At 45.8% G+C, this 25,234-nt stretch overlaps 1 pseudogene; it reads right to left on the bottom strand.

Annotated features, from left to right (window-relative positions):
* Positions 1–325: 325 nt before the first annotated feature.
* On the bottom strand, positions 326–23,856 carry LOC125546527 (wall-associated receptor kinase 5-like; annotated as a pseudogene).
* Between the last annotated feature and the right edge of the window lie 1,378 nt (positions 23,857–25,234).

Genomic DNA, 25,234 nt, shown 5'->3' on the forward strand with positions numbered 1-25,234 from the left:
TTTCGAAAGGCAGCTATACTCGTATAAGTTTGGGGCAGACAGCTAGGACTCCAAACCGCAATAAGCGTCGTTCAGGCTATATTCTAATTACGACCTGACGACCCAACAAAATTCAGTAATCTGAATTGGATGGATGCATCTCGTGGAGCTAAACATTGCAACAATGCATCTCAAGATTGAAGTATCATATCCATGATCCTAGCATATAAACTCAAGAGACATATTAACAAACAGCAAAATTCTTAGTAAGAGTAGACAAACTGACCGTTGAAGAAGCTGAAGGCGCACACTTACTTCCCCTCTCGAATAGCACCGCCATTTTTCTTCACGGGCCAACAGACGCGGCGGCGAACACGGCTCTGCTCCTGGCGGGGCGCAGATCGCCCTGCCGCGCGTTACCCTCCCTCGACATCGCCGCCGCGGCCCCGCGTTTCCCGCCCTGACCACCGGCGCCGCCGAGCGGGCGATGCCCCGTGGCCGTGGCAGGCCATGCGATCACGCGGCTCACGACGGCAGCAGCGCAGCGCCGGAGGGAGGTGGCGCCGCGACTCGAGGCATGGCCGCCGCCGGCGGCGGCTTAACGCTGGCAGATTCCCCTGCAACCCACCAAAACGAGGGCGCGACTATTATGTCTCGCCTCGCCTGCAGGCAGCCAGTTCGCGGACCAGCCCATAATCTCTGATGTCATCATAACGTAACGTTCGGTTTTTTCTTTACTTTATTAGTTTATATTTACCCCTCCAACATATAGTTTATATTTTCTATTTTTATGTTTGTTTCTATTTTTTATCTTTATTTATTTTAATTTCCTTTTTCCCTTTCAGTTTGCAAAAGTGTTCGCCACACATTTAAAAAAATTGTATCATGCATTCAGAAAATGTTAAACATGCATAAAATAATGTCCCTGGTGTACAAGAAATATGTACAATGGGTATGAAACAAAGTAGTCATCAAACACATGCATTTTAGAAACATGTTAATCACGTATTAAAAGAAATAAACATATATAAAAACGTTTTGTGTCTATATGAAAAAAGTAGAACATGCATTAAAAAATTTGGAAGTCAAAACACCAATTTAGAAAAATGTTGACCACGCATTAAAAAATGTTAATCATATATTTAAATATGTTAAATATGTATAAAAGTATTCCTAATATATACGGAAACCTTACAATGTATGAGAAAAAGTATTCATCAAGCATACATTCATAAAAATGTTAATCATGTATTTGAGAATGTTAAACATGTGTAGGACAATTTTATTAATGTATAGAGAAATGTATACATTTGACATGTATAAAAAATATACTGTGTGCACTAGTAGAAAACAGGGCTTTGGTCCAGGCCGGCTCAGCCCATTAGTCCCGGTTCAGTCCAGAACCGGGACCAATGTGGGCATTGGTCCTGGTTCGTGAGCCCAGGGGGCCGGCCGGGCCACGTGGGCCATTGGTCCCGGTTCATCTGGACCTTTTGGTCCCGGTTGGTGGGATGAACCGGGACCAATGGGCGTCGCTCCTGGCCCACCACCATTGGTCCCGGTTGGTGGCTTGAACCGGGACCAAAGGCTCCCCTTTAGTCCCGGCTCATGCCACCAACCGGGACCAATGAGGTGCCTATATATACCCCTCGCTTACGAGCAGAGCACCCCAGTGCTCTGTTTTTCTCTGGCCAAGGGGGAGAGGGCTTGGTGGTGCTCTAGCTCACCTCCTATGCACACAAGGTGTTCGATGGAATGTCCGAGCCACACTACTTAAGCTTTCTCCTCTCCAAGCTCGACCTCCAAGCTCCATTTTTCATAATATTTGTCTAGGTTTAGCGGTCCGTCACGCCCCGTCCCCGTCTTCACCGCCGTCGATCACCCGCGCCGAGCTCATCGCCGGCACCACCGTGGTGAGCCTCTTGTTTTATCTTCTTTCTGAAAGGAAAAATATTCTTACTTGCATGTTTACATAGATACTTGTATTATTTTCTTACTTTTATTATTGCATCTTATATAGTGTGATGGTTTTGGTATCCGCCCCCGTCGGCCCTCGTCCTGTCTATGATTCGGATGTGGTATATATATATTATCTTTATAACTATTGGTTTATTTATTGTTTATGAAAGTTATGCCGACCAACGTGACATAGATATTATTTATGTAGGATGTATGTGAATCGGAAATGCCAACCGACCCTATTGTCGAGAGGTTAAATTTAGTTGAAGAAGAAAACAATTTGTTGAAGGAAAAAATAAAAAAATTGAGGAGGAGAAGATGATATTGGAGTTGCATGTTGCGGATGTCGTCGATGATCACAAGATCAAGATGGATGCAATACGCTTGAAGATTAGAAAGATTAGAAAATATGCCATTGATACCGAGGCTTGGTATCATTATGCCGTTGGATCAATTGTTACCTTGGTTGCGATTATGATCGCATTTGTTTTCGCATTGAAATGTTTTACATAGTTTCAATGTATGGTTTAATTAATTAGATGCTCTGGAGAGCTATATGTTATTAGATGAGAACTATGTATGCACTTTGGTTTTAATGTGATGATGAACTTTTATTAATTTGGACACTTAGTTATATATAATGCACGCAGATGAACAGGCAATGGATGTACGGTGACAGACACACCCGCGAGTACATTAAGGGCGTGCATGAGTTTCTCGAAGCGGCTGAGGCAAACAAGCAGAATGGTTTTATGTGTTGTCCATGCACTGAATGTGGGAATACGAGGTCTTACTCTAACCGAAAAATCCTTCACTCCCACCTGCTTTACAAGGGTTTCATGCCACACTATAATGTTTGGACGAGGCATGGAGAAATAGGGGTTATGATGGAAGATGGTGAAGAAGAAGAGTACGATGACAACTATGTGCCCCCTGAATACGGTGATGCTGCAACGGGGGGAGCTGCTGAAGATCAAGAGGAACCAGACGATGTGCCCAATGATGCTGCAACGGGTGAAGCTGCTGAAGATCAAGAGGAACCAGACGATGTGCCCGATGATTGTGATCTCCGCCGGGTCATTGTCGATGCAAGGACGCAATGCGAAAGTGAAAAGGAGAAGCTGAAGTTTGATCGCATGTTAGAGGATCACAAAAAAGGGTTGTACCCCAATTGCGAAGATGGCAACACAAAGCTCGGTACCGTACTGGAATTGCTGCAGTGGAAGGCAGAGAATGCTGTGGCTGACAAAGGATTTGAGAAGCTACTGAAAATATTGAAGAATAAGCTTCTAAAGGATAACGAATTGCCCGATAGTACATACGCAGCAAAGAAGGTCGTATGCCCTCTAGGATTGGAGGTGGAGAAGATATATGCATGCCCTAATGACTGCATCCTCTACCGCGGTGCATACAAGGATCTGAACGCATGCCCGGTATGCGGTGCATTGCGGTATAAGATCAGACGAGATGAACCTGGTGATGTTGACGGCGAGCCCCCCAGGAAGAGGGTTCCTGCGAAGGTGATGTGGTATGCTCCTATAATACCACGGTTGAAACGTCTGTTCAGAAACGAAGAGCATGCCAAGTTGATGCGATGGCACAGTGAGAATCGAAATAAAGATGGGAAGTTGAGAGCACCCGCTGACGGGTCGCAGTGGAGAAAAATCGAGAGAAAGTACTGGGATGAGTTTGCAAAGGACCCAAGGAATGTATGGTTTGCTTTAAGCGTGGATGGCATTAATCCTTTCGGGGAGCAGAGCAGCAATCACAGCACCTGGCCCGTGACTCTATGTATGTATAACCTTCCTCCTTGGATGTGCATGAAGCGGAAGTTCATTATGATGCCAGTTCTCATCCAAGGCCCTAAGCAACCCGGCAACGAAATTGATGTGTACCTAAGGCCATTAGTTGAAGAACTTTTACAGTTGTGGAATGGAAACGGTGTACGTACGTGGGATGAGCACAGACAGGAGGAATTTAACCTTAAGGCGTTGCTGTTCGTGACCATCAACGATTGGCCCGCTCTCAGTAACCTTTCAGGACAGACAAACAAAGGATACCACGCATGCACGCACTGTTTAGATGACACTGAAAGTATATACCTGGACAAATGCAGGAAGAATGTGTACCTGGGCCATCGTCGATTTCTTCCGACCAACCATCAATGTCGAAAGAAAGGCAAGCATTTCAAAGGCGAGGCAGATCACCGGAAGAAGCCCGCCATGCGCACCGGTGATCATGTTCTTGCTATGGTCAATGATTTACACTAGTAATCTTTGGAAAGGGTCCCAGTGGACTAGCTGTTCCAAATGATGCTGAGGGACACGCACCCATGTGGAAGAAAAAATCTATATTTTGGGACCTACCCTACTGGAAAGACCTAGAGGTCCGCTCCTCAATCGACGTGATGCACGTGACGAAGAACCTTTGCGTGAACCTGCTAGGCTTCTTGGGCGTGTATGGGAAGACAAAAGATACACCTGAGGCACGGGAGGACCTGCAACATTTGCACGAAAAAGACGGCATGCCGTCCTGCCAGCTACGCTCTTACGAAAGAAGAGAAAGAAATCTTCTTTGAATGCCTGCTCAGTATGAAGGTCACGACTAGCTTCTCGTCGAATATAAAGGGAATAATAAATATTCCAGAGAAAAAGTTTCAGAACCTAAAGTCTCATGACTGCCACGTGATTATGACGCAACTGCTTCCGGTTGCATTGAGGGGGCTTCTATCGGAAAACGTCCGATTAGCCATTGTGAAGCTATGTGCATTCCTCAATGCACTCTCTCAGAAGGTGATCGATCCAGAAATCGTACCAAGGCTAAGGAGTGATGTGGCGCAATGTCTTGTCAGTTTCGAGCTGGTGTTCCCACCATCCTTCTTCAATATCATGACGCATGTTCTAGTTCATCTAGTCGACGAGATTGTCATCCTGGGGCCCGTATTTCTACACAATGTGTTCCCCTTTGAGAGGTTCATGGGAGTCCTAAAGAAATATGTCCGTAACCATGCTAGGCCAGAAGGAAGCATCTCCATGGGCCATCAAACAGAGGATGTTATCGGGTTTTGTGTTGACTTCATTCCTGGCCTTAACAAGATAGGTCTCCCTAAATCGCGGTATGAGGGGAGACTGACTGGAAAAGGCACTCTTGGAAGAGACTCAATAATATGCAGGGACGGATATTCTTGGTCTCAAGCACACTACACAGTTCTACAAAACTCTACCTTGGTGACCCCGTATGTCGATGAACACAAGAACAGTCTGCGCTCCAAACACCCGGAGCAGTGCGACGACTGGATTACATGTGAACACATCAGGACTTTCAGTAGTTGGTTGGAAACACGTCTCAGAGGTGACAACTGTTCGGGAACGTTGCAGAAAACAAAAAATTTCCTACGGTTTCACCAAGATCCATCTATGAGTTCATCTAGCAACGAGTGATCGGATGCATCTACATACCTTTGTAGATCGCGAGCGGAAGCGTTCAAAGAACGGGGATGATGTAGTCGAAGACGACGTGATCCAAATCACCAGAGATCCTAGCACCGAACGGACGGCACCTCCGCGTTCAACACACGTACGGTCAGCGTAACGTCTCCTTCTTCTTGATCCAGCAAGGGGAAAGGAGAGGTTGAGGAAGATGGCTCCAGCAGCAGCACGACGGCGTGGTGGTGATGGAGCTGCAGTACTCCGTCAGGGCTTCGCCAAGCACTATGGAGGAGGAGGAGGTGTTGGAGAGGGAGAAGGAGGCAACCAAAGGCCTGTCTCAAGAGCCCTCCTTCCCCCACTATATATAGGAGGGCCTAGGGGGGCGCCAGCCTAGGAGATCCAATCTCCTAGGGGGCGGCGGCCAAGGGGAGGTTTCCCTCCCCCCCAAGGCACCTAGGGGTGCCTTCCACTAGTGGGACTCCTCCCCTATGGAAACCCTAGGCGCATGGGCCTATTGGGGCTGGTGCCCTTGGCCCATGTAGGCCAAGGCGCACCCCCTACAGCCCATGTGGCCCCCCGGGGCAGGTGGCCCCACCCGGTGGGCCCCCGGGACCCTTCCGGTGGTCCCGGTACAATACCGGTGACCCCGAAACTTGTCCCGATGGCCGAAACAGCACTTCCTATATATAATTCTTTACCTCCAGACCATTCCGGAACTCCTCGTGACATCCGGGATCTCATCCAGGACTCCGAACAACATTCGGGTTACTGCATATACATATCCCTACAACCCTAGCGTCACCTAACCTTAAGTGTGTAGACCCTACGGGTTCGGGAGATAGGTAGACATGACCGAGACGACTCTCCGGTCAATAACCAACAGCGGGATCTGGATACCCATGTTGGCTCCCACATGCTCCACGATGATCTCATCGGATGAACCACGATGTCGAGGATTCAATCATCCCCGTATACAATTCCCTTTGTCAATCGGTATGTTACTTGCCCGAGATTCGATCGTCGGTATCCCAATACCTCGTTCAATCTCGTTACCGGCAAGTCACTTTACTCGTACCGCAATGCATGATCCCATGACCAGACACTTGGTCACTTTGAGCTCATTTTGATGATGCATTACCGAGTGGGCCCAGTGATACCTCTCCGTCATACGGAGTGACAAATCCCAGTCTCGATCCGTGTCAACCCAACAGACACTTTCGGAGATACCTGTAGTGCACCTTTATAGTCACCCAGTTACGTTGTGACGTTTGGTACACCCAAAGCACTCCTACAATATCCGGGAGTTACACGATCTCATGGTCAAAGGAAAAGATACTTGACATTGGAAAAGCTCTAGCAAACGAACTACACGATCTTGTGCTATGCTTAGGATTGGGTCTTGTCCATCACATCATTCTCCTAATGATGTGATCCCGTTATCAATGACATCCCATGTCCATAGCCAGGAAACCATGACTATCTGTTGATCAACGAGCTAGTCAACTAGAGGCTTACTAGGGACATATTATGGTCTATGTATTCACACGTGTATTACGATTTCCGGATAATACAGTTATAGCATGAATAAAGACAATTATCATGAACAAAGAAATATAATAATAATACTTTTATTATTGCCTCTAGGGCATATTTCCAACAACAACACTATTTGTGATGAGTTGTACTTGTTGTCCAGGAGACCATCTTTGACTGTATTAACTTACAAAGGATACGAGATAAATGGGAATACATTTTACATGATCGCCCAAGATCAAAAGAGCACCAACCAAAACAGCGGTGTCCGCTTTGATGCAGCAACCGAGAGCGGAAAGGACACATATTATGGTTACATAGTGGACATATGGGAACTTGACTACGGACCTGATTTTAAGGTCCCTTTGTTTAAGTGCAAATGGGTCAATCTGTTAGGCGGCGGGGTACAGGTAGACCCACAGTACGGAATGACAACAGTGGATCTGAAAAATCTTAGGTACACTGACGAACCGTTCGTCCTAGCCAATGATGTGGCACAGGTTATCTATGTGAAGGACATGTCTACCAAACCAAGAAAAAGAAAATATAAGGAAGCGAATACATCATACGATGAGCCAAAGCGCCACATAGTTCTTTCAGGAAAAAGGGACATCCTGGGAGTGGACGGCAAGACAGACATGTCTGAAGATTATGAAAAGTTTCATGAAATTCCTCCCTTCAATGTCAAGGCTGGCCCAAGCATCCTGATAAACAATGAAGATTATCCATGGTTACGGCGCAATAAGCAAATGACACAAGCGAAGAAAAAGTGAAGACTTTCTCCCGCAACTTTGTAACACACGAACATGCTACCATTGTCTGTTTTGTACATGCACATGCTATGTGGGTGAAATTATGATACCATCCCAACTTTCAAATTTTTCAGAGTTTATTTGAAATGCTTTCATGTCTTATGGTTCGGCCCTCATAATACCATGACCATTAGTCCCTGGCCTATGCCAACTTTCAACTTTCTAAAACTAATGGCACTAACAGAAAGTTTATAATTTTGCTCCTCGCCTCTGGCCCATGACCATTAGTCCCGGTTTGTGCCACAAACCGGGACTAAAGGGTTGGTCCTCATTGCGGGCAGAGTTTAGTCCCACCTCGCCAACCGAAGGGGGCTCACACCGGTTTATAAGCCCTTCCCTCTCTGCCTTGTTGAGCTCCTCTCAAAGTGAAAATAGATGCCCTAATAGAGAAAAGTTTAACCTAAATTCATAGTGAATTTCTCTGAAATTCATACAAATTTACTAGGAATTTAGGTTGAATTTTCTCTATAGGCGCATCTATTCTCATTTTTTAGTAAGTTAATCACAAACTTGTGATTCAAACAATTTTCAAAGAATTCAAATTTTAACTATTCAAATTTGAAAACTAATGGCACTAACAGAAAGTTTATAATTTTTCTAAAACTAATGGCACTTACAGAAAGTTTATAATTTTGCTAACCTAAAAGCAAACAGAATTAAAAATTAAAGCAAAAAACAAAAGAAAATAAATAATGCAAAAAACAAATCAAAAAAACAGGAAAAAACTATTTTTATAGTAAAGTTAATCAGAAAATAAAATAAATAAAGTAACAAAGAAAACAAAATAACTAAAAAAGTGTTTTCAAATTTGAAAACTAATGGCACTAACAGAAAGTTTATAATTTTTCTAAAACTAATGACACTAACAGAAAGTTTATAATTTTGCTAACCTAAAAGCAAACAGAATTAAAAATTAAAGCAAAAAACAAAAGAAAATAAATAATGCAAAAAACAAATAAAAAACAGGAAAAACTATTTTTATAGTAAAGTTAATCACAAAATAAAATAAATAAAGCAACAAAGAAAACAAAAAAACTAAAAAAGTGTTTTCAAATTTGAAAACTAATGGCATTAACAAAAAGTTTATAATTTTTCTAAAACTAAAAGCATAAAGAATTAGAAAATAAAGCAAAAAACAAAAGAAAATAAATAAAGCAACAAAAAGACAAAAAAAATAAAAAAGTGTTTTCAAATTTGAAAACTAATGGCATTAACAAAAAGTTTATAATTTTTCTAAAACTAAAAGCATAAATTATTAAAAAATAAAGCAAAAAACAAATGAAAATAAATAAAGCAACAAAAAAACAAAAAAATGCCACCTACTGGGCCACCACGGCCTGAATACGACTAGAAACCCTACCATGGGCCAGGATTCAGGCCCGCAGCAGGCCCAGTAGGCCCACAGGCATTGCAGTGACAGATTAGGCCCGAAAGCCTGCAGTTGAGAGGAGCTCGGGAGGGTGGGCGCAGCAGCGCTTATAAACCACTCTCGAGCCCTCTCAACTAGCGAGGCGGGACTAAACTTTTGGGCGTGGGGCAGCACAAGGCCATTGGTCCCGGTTGGTGGCACCAACCGGGACTAAAGGGGGCATTGGTCACGGTTCGTGTCACCAACCGTGACCAATGCCCCCCTTTAGTCCCGGTTGGTGCTACCAACCGGGACCATAGGCCTCTCCTTCCCGCCCTTTCGGCTGCTGAAAAGAGACCTATGGTCCCGGTTGGAGGCACCAACCGGGACTAAAGGTGGCATCGGTCCCAGTTGATGCCACGAACCGGGACCAATACTCTGTGTATATAAGCAGGACTTAGGAAATTTTCAGTTTCTCATCGACCATTTGCCCCCGACGCCTCCAGGCTGCCCGTGCTCGCCGTCGCCGTCGCCCCGCGCCCCTGCCCCGTGCTCGCCATCGCCGCCCACTCCTCGTCGCCGTCGCCCTGCCCCTGCCCCGTCCCGCCCCCGCGCGCCGGCCCTCGCCGCCCCCGCCGTCGCCTTGAACTCCCCTTCTCGCCAGGCCGCCCCGAAGCCGCCCGCCGCCCCCGCCGACGCCGTCATCGTCGCCCGCACCGATTCCGGCCGGCGACCTCGACCCCTCCCCGCGCTGTGAGCCCCTGCCTCCTCCCCTTTTCCTTCTCATTGCCGTCCACGCACGTCATCCGTAAGCGCGCGCCACCGCCAACCATCGTCGCCGTCGCCGTATAATGCTCATGCATGTATATGCTCACTGTATGTATGTATGTATGTTCACTGTATAATGCTCTGTATATGCTGTGTATATAATGCTCGTTTTTGCTTTTTTTTGTTACCAAGAAAAAGGTCTATTTTTTGTTGATATGTATGTTCATATGCTCATTAATATTTAAAAAAATGTTCATATGCTCATTTAAGAAAATGTTCATATGTAACATTTAAGAAAAAAAGTAAATGTATGTATGTTCATATGGAAAGAATTATTTTTGGATGAAATGAGATGAGATGTGTTTTGTGTTGGAGAAGAAAAGAGGAAGAAGGAAGAAGGAAGAAGAAGTAAAAGAGGGTCGAGGGGGGGGGGTCAATATACTCCCTCCCCGATAACAATTTTTTCCATGTATATATGCAAAACTTACATTTTTAGAACAGTTTTATATATCTAGCTAGAAAGAAGGAAGAAGAAGAAAAAGAAGGAGAGGAAAAAGGAAAATAAGAAGAGGAAGAAAGGAGAAGAAGAGGAGAGGAAGAAGGGGAAAAATAAATAAGAAAAAGAAAAAAAAGAGGAGGAGAAGATTCCTTTCTTCTTCTCCTCTTTTTTTTCTTCTTTTTTTTTCTTCGATCTTCTCCTCTAGATATTCCTTTCTTCTTCTCCTCTTTTTATTTCAGGGTCGTCTTGGGGTCGAGGGTTCCAGGGTCGTCGAGGGTTCGAGGGGTCGAGGATCGCCGAGGGATCGAGAGAGGTTTCCTAGTGTCAAAGTATTGATGAAATCCATGGCTTCATCATTAGCCGGAAGTAACCAGGGCATGACGAAGTCCTCCAAAGTTATTTTGGAATGGTGTCCCGGATAGGATAATTTGCCTTTTTGTATGAATTTCAGCAAAGGCCTTCCAAATAACGATATTTGGAAGGTTCTTGCTGAACTTTGTACCAAAAAGCGAATTATCCTATCTAGGACTCCGTTCCAAAATAACTTTGGAGAGCTTCGTACCATCATGCACATGTTACTTTCGCCTAATGATGAAGACATGGTTTTGTTGAATCCTTTGACACTAGGCAACCTCCCGACCCCTCGGCGGTCCTCTCGAACATGAGAGGAAGAAGAGGATCGCCGAGGGGTCGAGGGTTCCAGGGTCATCGAGGGTTCGAGGGGTCGAGGATCGCCGAGGGGTCGAGAGAGGTTTCCTAGTGTCAAAGTATTGAAGAAATCCATGGCTTCATCATTAGCCAGAAGTAACCAGGGCATGACGAAGTCCTCCAAAATTATTTTGGAATGGTGTCCCGGATAGGATAATTTGCCTTCTTGTATGAATTTCAGCAAAGGCCTTCCAAATAACGATATTTGGAAGGTTCTTGCTGAACTTTGTACCAAAAAGCGAATTATCCTATCTAGGACTCCGTTCCAAAATAACTTTGGAGAGCTTCGTACCATCATGCACATGTTACTTTCGCCTAATGATGAAGACATGGTTTTGTTGAATCCTTTGACACTAGGCAACCTCCCGACCCCTCGGCGATCCTCTCGAACATGAGAGGAAGAAGAGGATCGCCGAGGGGTCGAGGGTTCCAGGGTCGTCGAGGGTTCGAGGGGTCGAGGATCGCCGAGGGGTCGAGAGAGGTTTCCTAGTGTCATAGTATTGAAGAAATCCATGGCTTCATCATTAGCCAGAAGTAACCAGGGCATGACGAAGTCCTCCAAAATTATTTTGGAATGGTGTCCCGGATAGGATAATTTGCCTTCTTGTATGAATTTCAGCAAAGGCCTTCCAAATAACGATATTTGGAAGGTTCTTGCTGAACTTTGTACCAAAAAGCGAATTATCCTATCTAGGACTCCGTTCCAAAATAACTTTGGAGAGCTTCGTACCATCATGCACATGTTACTTTCGCCTAATGATGAAGACATGGTTTTGTTGAATCCTTTGACACTAGGCAACCTCCCGACCCCTCGGCGATTCTCTCGAACATGAGAGGAAGAAGAGGATAAAAAAAGAAGAGGAAGAAGAAAAAAAGAGGAGAGAGAATAGAGGAGTTCTTCTCCTCTATTCTTTCTTCTCCTCTTTTTTTTCTTCTTCTTCCTCTTTTTTTTATTGGGAACGAGGGTCGTCGAGGGACATAGATGTAGTGTCGTCGTTGTCGATATATACCCCCTCCCGATAGCTTCAACACGTGGGGGGTCGATATTACCCCCTCCTTGAAGCGTTCTCGAGGCCACCCCAAACCCTTGAAGCATTGTCGAGGCCACCCCAAACCCTAGAGAAGCAGCGTCGAGGCCACTAATTAATATATATGATTCCTTACTATGATTAGGTAGCTAGTTCTACGTTTGCCACTAATATATCCATCTGTCATGTTTGAATAATAATTGCCATGTTGGAAATATTTGTAGAAACTATGGACACCGCCCGAGACGAAGCAAAAGAAGCGTTGTTGAGGGACATAATCGCAGAAGGAAGTGATGCCGTCTCGTTGTTTCTCAACGACACCGATGGTCTGGAAGGAGAGGGTGAAGAAGATGGCTACGGTGACCTAATGCCGGTGCAAGAAGAAGAACATGAGGACGGCTCCGGTGACCCAATGCCGGTGCAAGAAGGAGACCGTGATGACGGCTCCGGTGACCGAACCGAGTTCGGCCAGGTATATATATTAGTTAAGCCTGTGCTGACTAGCTGATTGATGCATTCATTGTTTTGGTATGTACACATATTAATTAAGTATTTGTTCTTTTTTCTAGCCCTCCGGATCGAGCACAACTTCGGTAAAGAGACGAGGCCCGAAGAAAAAGTTGAGCTCGGATGAAAGGTTTGAGATCATAGCAATCGCGCCCGACGGCCAACCGATTGAACCCATCCGAACAAAGAACGCATTTGTTGCTCAGTGCGGGGTTCTAGTTAGGGACAAGATCCCGATAAGCATCCAACAATGGTTTAAGCCGGGTACAGAAGACCCTGAGGTGTCTTATGTCAATGATATGCAAAAAAATGATCTTTGGACTGAGCTGAAGTCAAATTTCACCCTACCGCCAGAGGATAATCCACAGAACCCAGTTAAAGAGCAATTAATCAAGTCTTTTGCTCTTAAGAGGATGGCAGAACTATTCAGGAGGTGGAAGAAAGAGCTGAATAAGTTTGTCGAAAATAATGAGACACCAGAATTCAAGGGCAGATATGAGAAGATCAGAGATCACTGGCCCGCATTTGTGGCCCACAAGACATCGGAAAAGAGTAAGAAGATGTCGGCGACAAACAAGCAAAATGCTGCGAAGAAGAAGCTTCACCATCGCACGGGGTCAGGTGGCTACCTCATAGCCCGGCCTAAGTGGGCCAAGACTGAGAATGATTTGGTTGATAAAGGGATCGAACCCGAGACAATTAACTGGCCAGACCGTTGCCGGACTTGGTTCTTCGGGGCTGGCGGAACCTTGGACCCTGTAATAGGGAAGTGCATTTGGACGAACAATCAAATGGACATACCAGTCAGGAAGCTTAAGCAGTATATCGAAGCAGCGCAGGAAGGGACGTTCTTTCCAGACAGAGAGAACGACGAGCTCACAATGGCCCTCGGGAATCCTGAGCACCCTGGACGGACACGAGGCACGCCAGGCTCCATTCCGTGGAAGGTTGGGTTTCCGGACGTAGGCGGTTACAAATCCCATGAGAGGAGGAAAAAAGTGCAGCAGACCCAAATGCAGGCGCTGCAAGCAAGGGTAGACGCGATAGAGGAACGAGAAGCAAATCGCAGCAAACGTACTGCCGAAGCTTCCCCCGAAGCTACCCCGCCATCTCAGCGCAGAAGCAGCGTGGCTTCCACCGAGCTGCTTCAGCCGGAGCATGCCTTGATGGCTCCTGCCAGCTATCCCGTGGATGCTATCACGGAGTCTCAAAATTGCCACCTTATGACGCAATGGATGAATTTGAAGGTCAAGGCGGCTGTTGGCTCTGTTTATCCTACTGAACCCGGCGCAACTTTTCACTGCCGGCCGATTCCAGAAGGATATGCTAGGGTGATGGTGGATGAAATAATGGAGGGATTTGAGGACCTCCAGCTTGACCACCCTACCGGTGAAGGGGAGACTCGGCTGGGGTTTGCTCTGAAGACTCCATGCCTATGGCGGAAGGAGCTCATCAACCTTTCGAACTGGACGCCTCCGCCTCCGCCTCCTCCTCCTCCTCCTCCGGCGAGTCAGGGCACTCCGCCTCCTCCACCGCCTCCTCCTCCAGCGAGTGACGATCAGGGCCCTCGGCCGGCTCCTTCTCCGGTGCGTGGCGGCACTCCGCCTCCTTCTCCGCCTGCGCCGGCGCGCCCGAGCAGCCAGCCTCCTCCTTCTCCGCCTTGTCAGCAAGGGCGGAAGAGACCCGCCGCCGCTCTGGCAGCTGCTCCGGCGCATCGTAGTCCTTCTCCTCCGCCTCGTAAGCAAGTAAAGAAGACAACCGCTCCGTCTGCTTGGCCGGCGTCTAGCAGTACAACCAGAGGCGGGAGGACATACAGATTCGGTCCTTCTCTGAAGAGTCCACAGAAGTTACCATACGAGAGGACCCCGGAGGAGAACGCGAAGATCGCGCGAACCGAAGTGGATGACTGGTTTAAAGGGTTGAAAGCAAAGAGACATCCACCTCCGGAGGAGAAGGTAGATCCGGTGAAAGTGAAGCGCACTCTGGCTGCCCTGGCAAAACCACCCAAGTCTCCGCCGAAAGGCAACTATGAGCGCATTATTGCAAAGACATGGGCCGAAGCGGAGTGGTTGGGAAGTACAGTCAGTGATCAAAGGCTGAAAGAACGACGAGCAGCTGGGAAACAAATTGCCCAGCTCAGCGAACAAGCGAAGCAATCGTGCCCCCCGCTCAAGGTGCCTAGCGACATCGTCGATCCGAGGATGGTGCCCGGTTATTGCAATGTTGACGATTACCTGCCCGACGATGTACATTATGATCCCATGGAGGTGCAGATACACAGATACGAGTACGGGAAGCCTCTCGTCAAAGATGAAAAATCTTTAACAACGATGATGCGAAGATTACATGATTGGTACTTGAAAATCTGCAGAGAGTCTGAGGGGAGGAGTACTTTGTATGCGAGAGTTAAACCGGAGCATGACCTCGTTGGAATTGAACTGTTGCCTATTCCATTTGAGGAGTTCTATCAGTTTTTCAATCAATTGGCCCTCGATAAAACAACGGTCACCTGCTACTGTCTGTAAGTACTACTACTTCTGTCATTAAGTCTCTCTATATAGCTCATCTCTTTCATTGCATGTATTTATAATTATCCTCACTATATTATGCAGATTGAAGATCGCCGAATTGAAGAAAAGACAAATCGGTGATATTGGGTTCGTTAACACATATCTCATAGATGCAACTGAGGTTGAACATCGTCCTGAAGATACCGAGGCCAACTTGCTACGATCATTCAAAAAAAATGAAAACAAAGATATAATACTCTTTCCTTACAACTTCAAGTGAGTGTTACTGTCTTGTGCATATTCGGTTTCCCTTATATATTAGTCCAGGTTATAGTAATGTAATTGATGAGTTATGCATGTGTGCGCAGGTACCACTATATTCTCCTAGAGATTAGGCTTGAGCGGGGAGTAGTAACTGTCTTGGACTCTAAACGAAAAGATCCCCAGGAGTATGCGGACATGACTGAAATCCTCAAGAAATAAGTTAAATCAATCATTATCCACCATATCAGCAACTTTGTTCGTTTCCTGATATCAAGTAATTGTTTTCTTTGTCCGGCAGGGTTTGGAGAAAATTCACCAGAAAAGTTCCGGGACTGCCGAAGGAGCTGGAATTTAGACACCCGAAAGTAAGTACTATAGTAGCATGTTCCGCGCATCTCCTAGCTAGTGATTCAAGCGCTAGTTTCATCAATACCATTTAGCATTCTTACTTATCAGTTTGATTGACCTCTATTTCTTGTAAAGTGGTTGTGGCAGGAACAAGGGAATGATTTCTGTGGATACTACGTCTGCGAGTCCATCCGCCACACGACCTGTGAGCGGGGCGGGTACTCTGACGAACAATATGAAGTACGTAAATAACAACATTGACAATTTTATTTTATTACCATCATTTGTGTTGAGTTTCATTCATTCATATATATATGTATTGACCCCCTTCTTCAAATTAGATGTTTCGGAAGCGGGGTGAACTCCTAGCACCAGCTCGCATGCGAGCAATTCAAGAGTAATTGTCAGCATTCTTTCTTGACCACCTGATCGCTGAAGACGGAGAATACTATGTGAACCACGAGTCCGTATGATTATATTTGTAAGAGATAATTATTGTATATATGTAGCCGGTAGTGTCGGATAGATATACGAGAACTTGTTGTTCGACCAATCTCTCGGAGAAGGAGAGGTGGTCGATATCACTTCTCTCTGTATGCATATATGTTCATGACGATCTTCTGTTTCCTTCGTTTGCTTACTAGCTAGCTAGCGTGTCTAGTCCTCTCTATACGTATGTATAGTACGTAGTGTCGACCAAGCACGGACATAAGAGAGGACACTTCTCTCTATTAATTATAGCTACCTAACACAATATATGAAACACCTAAATTAACCCCCCAAAACCCCCAAACCCCCCCTTCAAAAAAAAACAAAAACCCCAGCCACAGAAATGCTGACGCGTGGATGCCTATTGGTCCCGGTTGGTGCCACCAACCGGGACCAAAGGGTCTCCTGCCTGGGCTCCGCGCACAGGCCACGTGGAGGCCCATCTGTCCCGGTTCTGGATTGAACCGGGATTAAAGGGACAGGGCATTAGTACCGACCCTTTAGTCCCGGTTCCAGAACCGGGACAAAAGGCCCTTACGAACCGGGACTACAGGCCCTTTTTCTACCAATGGTGTATGAAATAAAGAGTTAACTTCAAACAAAATTGAAAAACTACATTAATTTTGTATTTAAAAAAGTTTAGACTTGAAAAACTACATTAATTTTGTATTTAAAAAAGTCCATATTGCCCTTTATACGTTTTGGATGGGGGGTTGTACCGAAGCGGGACTCGGTAAAATTTACCTTCATCGGCTAACAATATGTTGGGAGAGTCCCTTGACAACATTATGCTTTCAGAAGTATTGGTGGACAAGCAAACATTTACCCAAGTAGACAACTTCCCACCAATTTCATCTGTTATTGATAACAGACTCCGAAATCTAATTCATGCTTCTTAAGTTACTAAAGCGTGTATATATTACCAATTGCTTTTGTAGGTGCAAGAAATCATAATTTAATTAGCAAAGTGAACGAATAATGTATCCATCCATACAGATACACGCTATATTTGCAATCCTAGCTACATGCATCCAACTTTGTTAGCTAGGAGTGCCCTAGCTGCTGTGACAACATAACCACACTGTAGCTCACCAGGATGGTCGGTCGAAGGCGCCAGGGACCAGGTGACGGTGGAAAGCATAGCTGCTCTAGCTCATGGTGATCTCCCCTGAGCAATATTTGACATTGATCCAAAGTAATAGTGAATGGAAACACTAAACATGACCTAGGAGCCTGTTGGGATCTCATGTAGGCTTTGAGGGAACTTAATGGAGAATTTTATAGGCAGCCCAAACATGTGGTGAAGCCCACTATCCATTAGGGTTATGACATTGGGTCATTTTGATCTTTGCAGGCGAGAGAATGGGGATGTCTTACCTTCAATCTAGCAGCCACCAACACAAGTGACGAAAATCTGATTAGCCTCCTTTGGAGAAGAAGAGAAAACCAACAGAGGAAGTTTGCAGGAAGGGCTTGAAACCAAGGGAGCTCCTCCCAAAGGTTGTGACGATTCAGATCCACTACCTTGTCTCCTTCAAGTTGTGATTCTACATCAATCTACTCCTACCTCTCAACCTGAGCCTGATGTTCCAGCAGCTTTACATATATTACCCCTGTGTACATGTAAATTTTACCTTGAACGGCCAACAATATGGTGGAAGAGTCTCTAACCAACATTATACTCTTGACATAATTATTGGTGGACAGACAAACATTTACCCAAGTAGACAGCTTGCCGCCAATTTTCATTTTACTTACATACTCCGAAATCTAATTCATGCTTCATAATTTACTAAAGTAGGTAAAGATTACATATTGTGATTGTTGTTTCAAGAAATCATACTCCTCCGTTCACTTATACAAGGCCACTATGAGATATACATTTTGCATTTATGCAAAGCCACCAACAGTAATCGAGGCAAACTTAATGACATGTTCTCGTACTAACAATCATTTTAATACTTTTTAATCCGAGTTCGTATGCAAAAGTTATGCCCATTTTACAAATTCCAGAGAGATTTTGCAAATAAAGTCGAAATTCATATTTGTAAATTTTCCCAACAAGTAGACCACATATCACATGGGAAACTTATTTTATTTTATTTTATTGACATTTCGGGGGGGGGGGGGAGTTTGAAAATGGGACCTTTAGTACCGGTTCGTGCCATGAACCGGTACTAATGCCTCAAAACCCATTAGTACCGGTTGGTGGCACCAACCGGTACTAAAGGTCTAACCTTTAGTCCCGGTTGGTGCCACCAACCGGGACTAATGGGCATCGCACCCTTTAGTCCCGGTTCGTGGCACGAACCGGGACTAAAGGGCCCAGGTGAACCGGAACTAATGCCTTAGCTGCACGAACCGGGATAAATGCTCACGTTAGTCCCGGTTCTTGACTGAACCGGGACTAATGTGAAAACTGCCCCGTGACCAAAGCCTTGTTTTCTACTAGTGCTTCCACTCTTTTCTGTCTCATAGATATGGCGGAATTCGACGAGAAGACTACCGCTTTGACCATACCTTATTTGTTTCCTAGATATGAGTTCTAGGAGAACAACTCCAAAGCTATAGACATCACTCTTTGGCGTTAATTGACCGGTGTTCCTGAACACCGGGTCCATGTAACCCTCACAACCAATCACCTTGTCTGTATTTCCACCCCCTAGTTTAAGCAGTTTAGATAGCCCAAAATCTGATATTTTTGGTACCGACTTCTCATTGAGAAGTATGTTGTCTGGTTTCACATCACCATGTCGTATTTTTTGAAAGTGCATATAGCTTAATCCTTGGGCAGATCCGATTGCAATGTCCAACCGCATCTCTGCTGTGAGTTTTTGCTTTTTGTCGCCGTGGAGAATATCTTTGAGGCTCCCTTTGGCAGCAAATTCATACACCAACATTGGAACATTCAACTGGAGGCAGCAACCCATGAGCTTGAGAACATTAGGGTGGTTCATCTTCAATTGGATCATCACTTCGTCCGTAAATTCCTCTATTCTCTCTTTATCTACCTTGATAAAAGACTTAACTGCCACCATGGTTTTTGTTTTGTCAGAGAGAGTTCCTTTGTAGACTTTACCGAAGTATCCTTTACCCAAAGGCTCTGAACTATTCTTTGTGATTTTATTCAGGTCCTTCTCTGTGAAAATGGCCAGGCCTGTGGCCCTTTTCAGTATATTACCCCCGTTCATTTCAAAGTTCTTAGCAAGCATCCTTTTTTGGTGCATTATAAATGTTAAGAGCAGCGCAAAAACCAGGAAGAATACGCCTAGGCCGATGCCTGCGATAAAGCATGTAAAGTTAGTTGTAAAAAATATTTATTATCCTCAATTCTAAATTTCTGATTAAACAAAAAGACAACTTAAGCCCACTTTTTTTCTATATCACGCCATGTGGGTACTACAGTGTGCATACTGCGTACAACAGAGTATCTATAGTTATCTCATCTAAAAAATCTGTAGTTAAGAAGAGAGAGAGAGAGAGAGAGTAATAAACTCAGGCGGAGGTAATAGTTGTTAATTCAATCCAACGGGGCCGGTCACTCTGTCCGAGAGATGAGCATGACCGGTTGTTTTGCTTCATCATCTTGTGGGCTAATATCAACACTTGACATAGCTATCGTATGAAGCTTGTGTGAGCATGACGTCAAGATGACATGCTACATGCAGTATTCCCTCCGTTCAAAAATATTAAATGTTTTATCTTTTCTTCTAGATCAATTTTCTTTAAATTTGATTAATATTATATAAAATGACGGCAGCAATGATGGGAACAACAACATGTGAATACGCCTAGGCAGAAGCCTGCAATAGATTGTGTGAATGATCGCAAGGTTTTAAATATTAGCATGAGTTTGATGCAGATGTACTTAAGAAATTTAAAACGAATTACCCACAATAAGATAAACTTAACATTAGAGAGGGTCGATGATGGAATAGCTGGTACATATATTAATGTGAAACTAACGTGCATACCTAGGGCAAGCCTTGCTGGAAATGGAAATTTTGAAGTGCATGGGAATATTTTGGGATCACCAATACTTTCGTAGCCTGAACGACATTCGCAATTGTAGGAACCCTCGGTGTCGTGGCATATGCCATTGCAAGAATAGTTCCGTACACATTCATTGATATCTGCATCATGAAGTTATGGATCAGTGACAATATAATGTCGACAAAAAAATTATTAGATTACATGTGGCAATGCCATTCATAGATGGCTGGATGTTGCGGCGCCGAGCAAGCCACCGTCGATGGATGCGAGGAGCCGGCACGGAGGAATGGGGCGAGGGAGGCCGCACCGAAGCAAGAGGCCCGGCTGTTGACGGGGCTCGCTACCGCTGCTATATCCCGGGGATTTTAATATACAAGTGGGCAAAGGGAGAAACCACGACGGGAAGGCTCGTGATCCTGTGGCTCCAAAGGGGACCCATCTGGAGTGTCCGCCGGTCAACCGATGCAGAGCACTAAGAAGATACATGCCTAAAAATAGGAAACTTAATTTATTTGCATAGGTTTAATCTCATGCGTGCATGCGCAGAAGAATTGTTGGCGCCACCTCCGGGCCGCTTCTTCTTTCTCATGTTGCCCCTCACAATTCTCTCTATCTTCTTCTCTTATGAACACAAGAACACACACACACACCAAGGAAGAAGCCAACTAGCTTTGCCGTGAGGCACTTCTTTAATGGCACACCATGACTACATTGTTTGTCTTCTGCCCTCTCGGGGTCTCGGCCTCCCTTTTTCATTCACGCAAAGTAGTATATATACACAAGGATTGGCAGTCAGCCACGGCCCAGCTATACCTCCACTAATCACTAACAGCCACCTGTCACGCCTTGCCACTAACACAATCAATCCACATATCTCTCCAGGGTCAGGGCGCGGCTGTGCAACTAACGACCCGTGCATGCAGCTAACCAAGTCTACTAACACGGGCGAGGCTTGCCTGCTCCCCGAAAATGCTGCCATCCGTGCTCCGTGGTAGGTGGCGCTCATCCAACGATCGCACCTGATGCCCTTTTTCTATTAAAAATCCCAGCAATTAAACAAAACCGGCCGGCCATGTCTCTTAATTAAACGCAGGAAAAGACCAGCCGCTCGTTTCGTCTTCTCTCTTATCCACTCACTTTCCCCACAGGCAAAGAAGTAGCTCCTCCACGACCGGCGAACACCGCGATGTTGATCTGCTTGCTTGTCAAAGCGGGAGGGTTTGCTCCGTGCTCGTCCCAGCGCGGCGCTCGTGAGCGAACTGCGCACCAACCCTACGGCCACGACGTCCCTCGCCCCGCGCGGCGCTCGTAGGCGAGCTGCGCGCCGTTCCTGAGGCCGCAGCCTCCGTCGCCCGGCGCGGCGCTCGTCGGCGAGCTGCGCGCCGTTCCTGAGGCCGCAGCCTCCGTCGCCCGGCGCTTCGTTCGTTGTCGATATGCGCGCCATTCCTGAGGTCGCAGCCTCCTATCGCCGGGCGCGGCGCTCGTTGGCGAGCTGCGCGCCGTTCCTTCTCGGCGGTCATCTTCGTGGCCCTGTTTGTCGCGTTTGTCGCGCCCCAGCTACTGAGCTTCGTCCAGCACGTACCATAACATGACTGCGAAGACTTGCCGTGGTTGAAGGTACGTCGTCCAATTACTCAAGTATATGACCGCTGTTTTAATTTCTGAACCAAATGCTATTTTTGTCCGTGTGAGGTCGGTGAGATGCAAGCAACTATGCTTTTGGACAAGAACTGTGCTTTTTGTCTGATTTGATTAAGCTACGCATGTCAATGAACTAATATACATACGCCTTCTTAAATCTATGCTTTTGGACAGCAAGTATGCATTGGTCTCACTTAATTAAGTAGTGCATTATATTCGATCGATATGCACAGACTCCCCATAAATCCAATAATATATTACAAGTTTATAGTAAAGTACTTAGCTAGCGCGCGCACACATGCAGCAAACAATCTTGCATGCATGCATCCTAACTAACACATCAATTCTCTTGGCTCCAAGGTACTGATCCGTCGAGCCGGCCGGTCTAACTTCAGCCTGTCCACGTGCTTGTTACATCACACGACCTTGCTGCCTTGGGCAGCACCGTAGCTTCATATATACTGTCGTTGGCATCTCGCCATCCTCGCCGCATCACACAGCAGCCTAGCATCTTGCCTCCTTCGCACGCACAACTGAAGCACCGTTGCCCTACATACACTTCCCTAGACCATCTAAACTAAATGCAAAACTCAAAACTAAACATGCAGATACATCATGACAAGATTAGTGCTAACAATAAGACTTTGTTGATCTCAAGATGTGATGCAGGCTCAGTATCTCGAAGGTGCTCATAGGGTAAGTTGCGCGTGCACGCGCTCATAAGGTTTACTGTATGTGCGTGTATTGTGGGCATCTACAATTGTACCGTGTTAAAAAAATACTCTTTTCCACCAGCTCATATTTCTAGAAATTTCTAGAGAGTCTGTAATATAATTAGCACAGTAAGAATATGAATAGATACCCCGCGAAAGAAAATAATACGTATAGATGGCCTGGATATTTCCATTCGGTTCGACAGCAAATAAAGTACGTAGAGAAAACTAATTGTCACGTCCAAGATCAGAAATATGCAGAGCTTCCGTGAGGAGAAACAAAGGCTTACTTCTGCACCCCTTATGGAGATACGGGTTGCCCTCATAGCCTTGGGTGCAGTTGCAGAAGTATCCGGGGCCATTGGTGGAGTCGACGCACTCGCTGTGGTCACTGACGCAGGTGTATCCTGGCCTGTTGGCCGCCTGGGAGCAGGTCAGGGAGTCGGTGGAGTTGACGTTGCTGCGCGGATGGCCCAGTCCAGCCGCATCGGCATCTTTCTGTGGCTGGCGCCGGGGCCCATATGGAGGTCAGCCTCCTTGAAGCTGTAGTAGCCCTTCTCCATGATGAAGGCAAAGTCGCAGGGGCTGAACTCCATGTCGACGTGTGTGAAGGAGTAGAACCTCATCCAGTTGTCGGTGAGGCCCGGCGGGATGTCGACACGACAGCAGCCGATGCCCGCGCACGCGCCGTCACGCGCGCTCCTGGAGTCATTGCAGAAGGTGACACATCCCGCGTAGTAGCTGTGGGCATAGCGGCCAGGCCGCCCGCTGTTGGTGAAGATGATGGTGTTGCAGCCGAGGACGAATAGCTCGTTCGAGGTGTTGGAGATGCGATACACGCCGGCCGGGTTGATGTTCAATCTGCCGTCGAACTCTTGGGTTACCTCGCCGTCGGTGGTGTTGTAGCAACGCCACGCCACGGGAAGCATCACCCGAGCTTCCGGGCGCGGCTTCACCGAGAGCTCCAGCACCTGGATCACCTGAGTGGCGCCCGTCAGAACCGGCGTCTTGTTGACGCAGGCGATCTCAAAGCCCGGGCGGAAGCAGTCTGTGCCGATGCCGAAAGGGTAGGGGACCTTGATGCCGCCGCAGCTCGCCTGACATCCTGGCCTCAGGGTGAGGCTCTCGCTCTCCACGGCGACCGCTATTGCTGCAAGAAACAGTGTAGGCAGCAGCAAGGATGCCATCGACATCACTCACTCCTTTGTTTCTCAACACCACTTTGCATTTGCTAGGTTGCCTTGCTTGGCTACTGGCTAGTTAAGTAGTACTAGCTTTTATTCATTGTTAATTACAAAAAGTTTGATGTGGCTGTGCCATCTCCATCTCAATGCAAAACCATGAAAGCAATAATGCCACAACAATACGAGACATCTATACTTCGGCACCACAATTAATTTGTTTTCAGTGATATTTTCTTTTGTCTGTTGCAGCATAGGACTTCTCCATCAACTCCTAAGTCATCAGCATAGAATATTGAACGGGCAATTGGTATCTCAACCTACGTTAGCTCGTTTCTTCGGTCTTGTCTCTACTGAGACAATCGATCCAATGGATGCACCATCCAGTTTAACTAGCATAGCTCGCACGCAAACGATATGATTATTTACTCTAAGAACGAGGCTGGATTATGCCAGCCAACTGCTTGCAATGGGGTGTACTGTCTCCATTGGGTTTATTAGGCTCTATCATATTTTGGTCTAAAATTTACTACAGTTTTAACTAAAAAAATGTAAACTATATGTCAAAAAATTATAGCGAGAGTAATCTCTTCCGAGTATCCTGGATCTACCTATCAGCCTTAGCCTGATTTTCCAGCAGCTTGCACAGTACCCCTGTGTATTGGTAAAATTTACCTTCAGCGCTAACAATATTGCTTTTAGTCATTGTTAACTGCAAAAAGTTTGTTCTGGCTGTGCCATCTCCATCTCAATGCAAAACCATGGAAGCAATAGTGCCACAACAATATGACACTTCTCCATCAACTAGTCATCGGCATAGAATATTGAACGGGCAATTGGTATCTCAAATCTACGTTAGCTCATTTGTCCGGTCTTGTCGCTACTGAGTTCTCAGACAATCGATCCAATGGATGCACCGTCCAATTTAACTAGCATAGCTCGCAAGTAAACGATATGATTATTTACTCTGAGAACGAGGCTGGATCATGCCAGCCAACTGGGTTTATTCGGCTCTATCATATTTTGGTCTAAAGTTTAACTACAGTCTTAACTAAAAAATGTAAATTATATGTCACAAACATTATACCGAGAGTAATCTCTTTCGAGTATCCAACAATATACTCTTTGTCGCATATACTATATTTTGTTAGTCATATAGATGGTAAAAATTTGATCCAAAATATGTGTGTGTGTGTGTGTGTGTGAGAGAGAGAGAGAGAGAGAGAGAGAGAGAGAGAGAGACAGAGAGAGAGAGAGAGGGGGGGGGGGGGTAATAAACTCAGGCGGAGGTAATAGTACCAGCTTTTAGGAGCAAGCAAGGTCTTGTGAGCTGTGACACCACTCTACCTATCTGCCTTGGCTTGATTTTCCAGCAGCTTGCACAGTACGCCTGTGTATAGGTAAAATATACCTTCATCGGCTAACAATATGCTGGGAGAGTCCCTTGCCAACATTATGCTTTCAGAAGTATTGGTGGACAAACAAACATTTACCCAAGTAGACAAGTTCCCACCAATTTCATCTGT

The sequence above is a fragment of the Triticum urartu genome, chromosome 3A (assembly GCF_056163025.1).
Source record: "Triticum urartu cultivar PI428250 chromosome 3A, HENAU_Tu73, whole genome shotgun sequence".
NCBI lineage: Eukaryota > Viridiplantae > Streptophyta > Magnoliopsida > Poales > Poaceae > Triticum > Triticum urartu.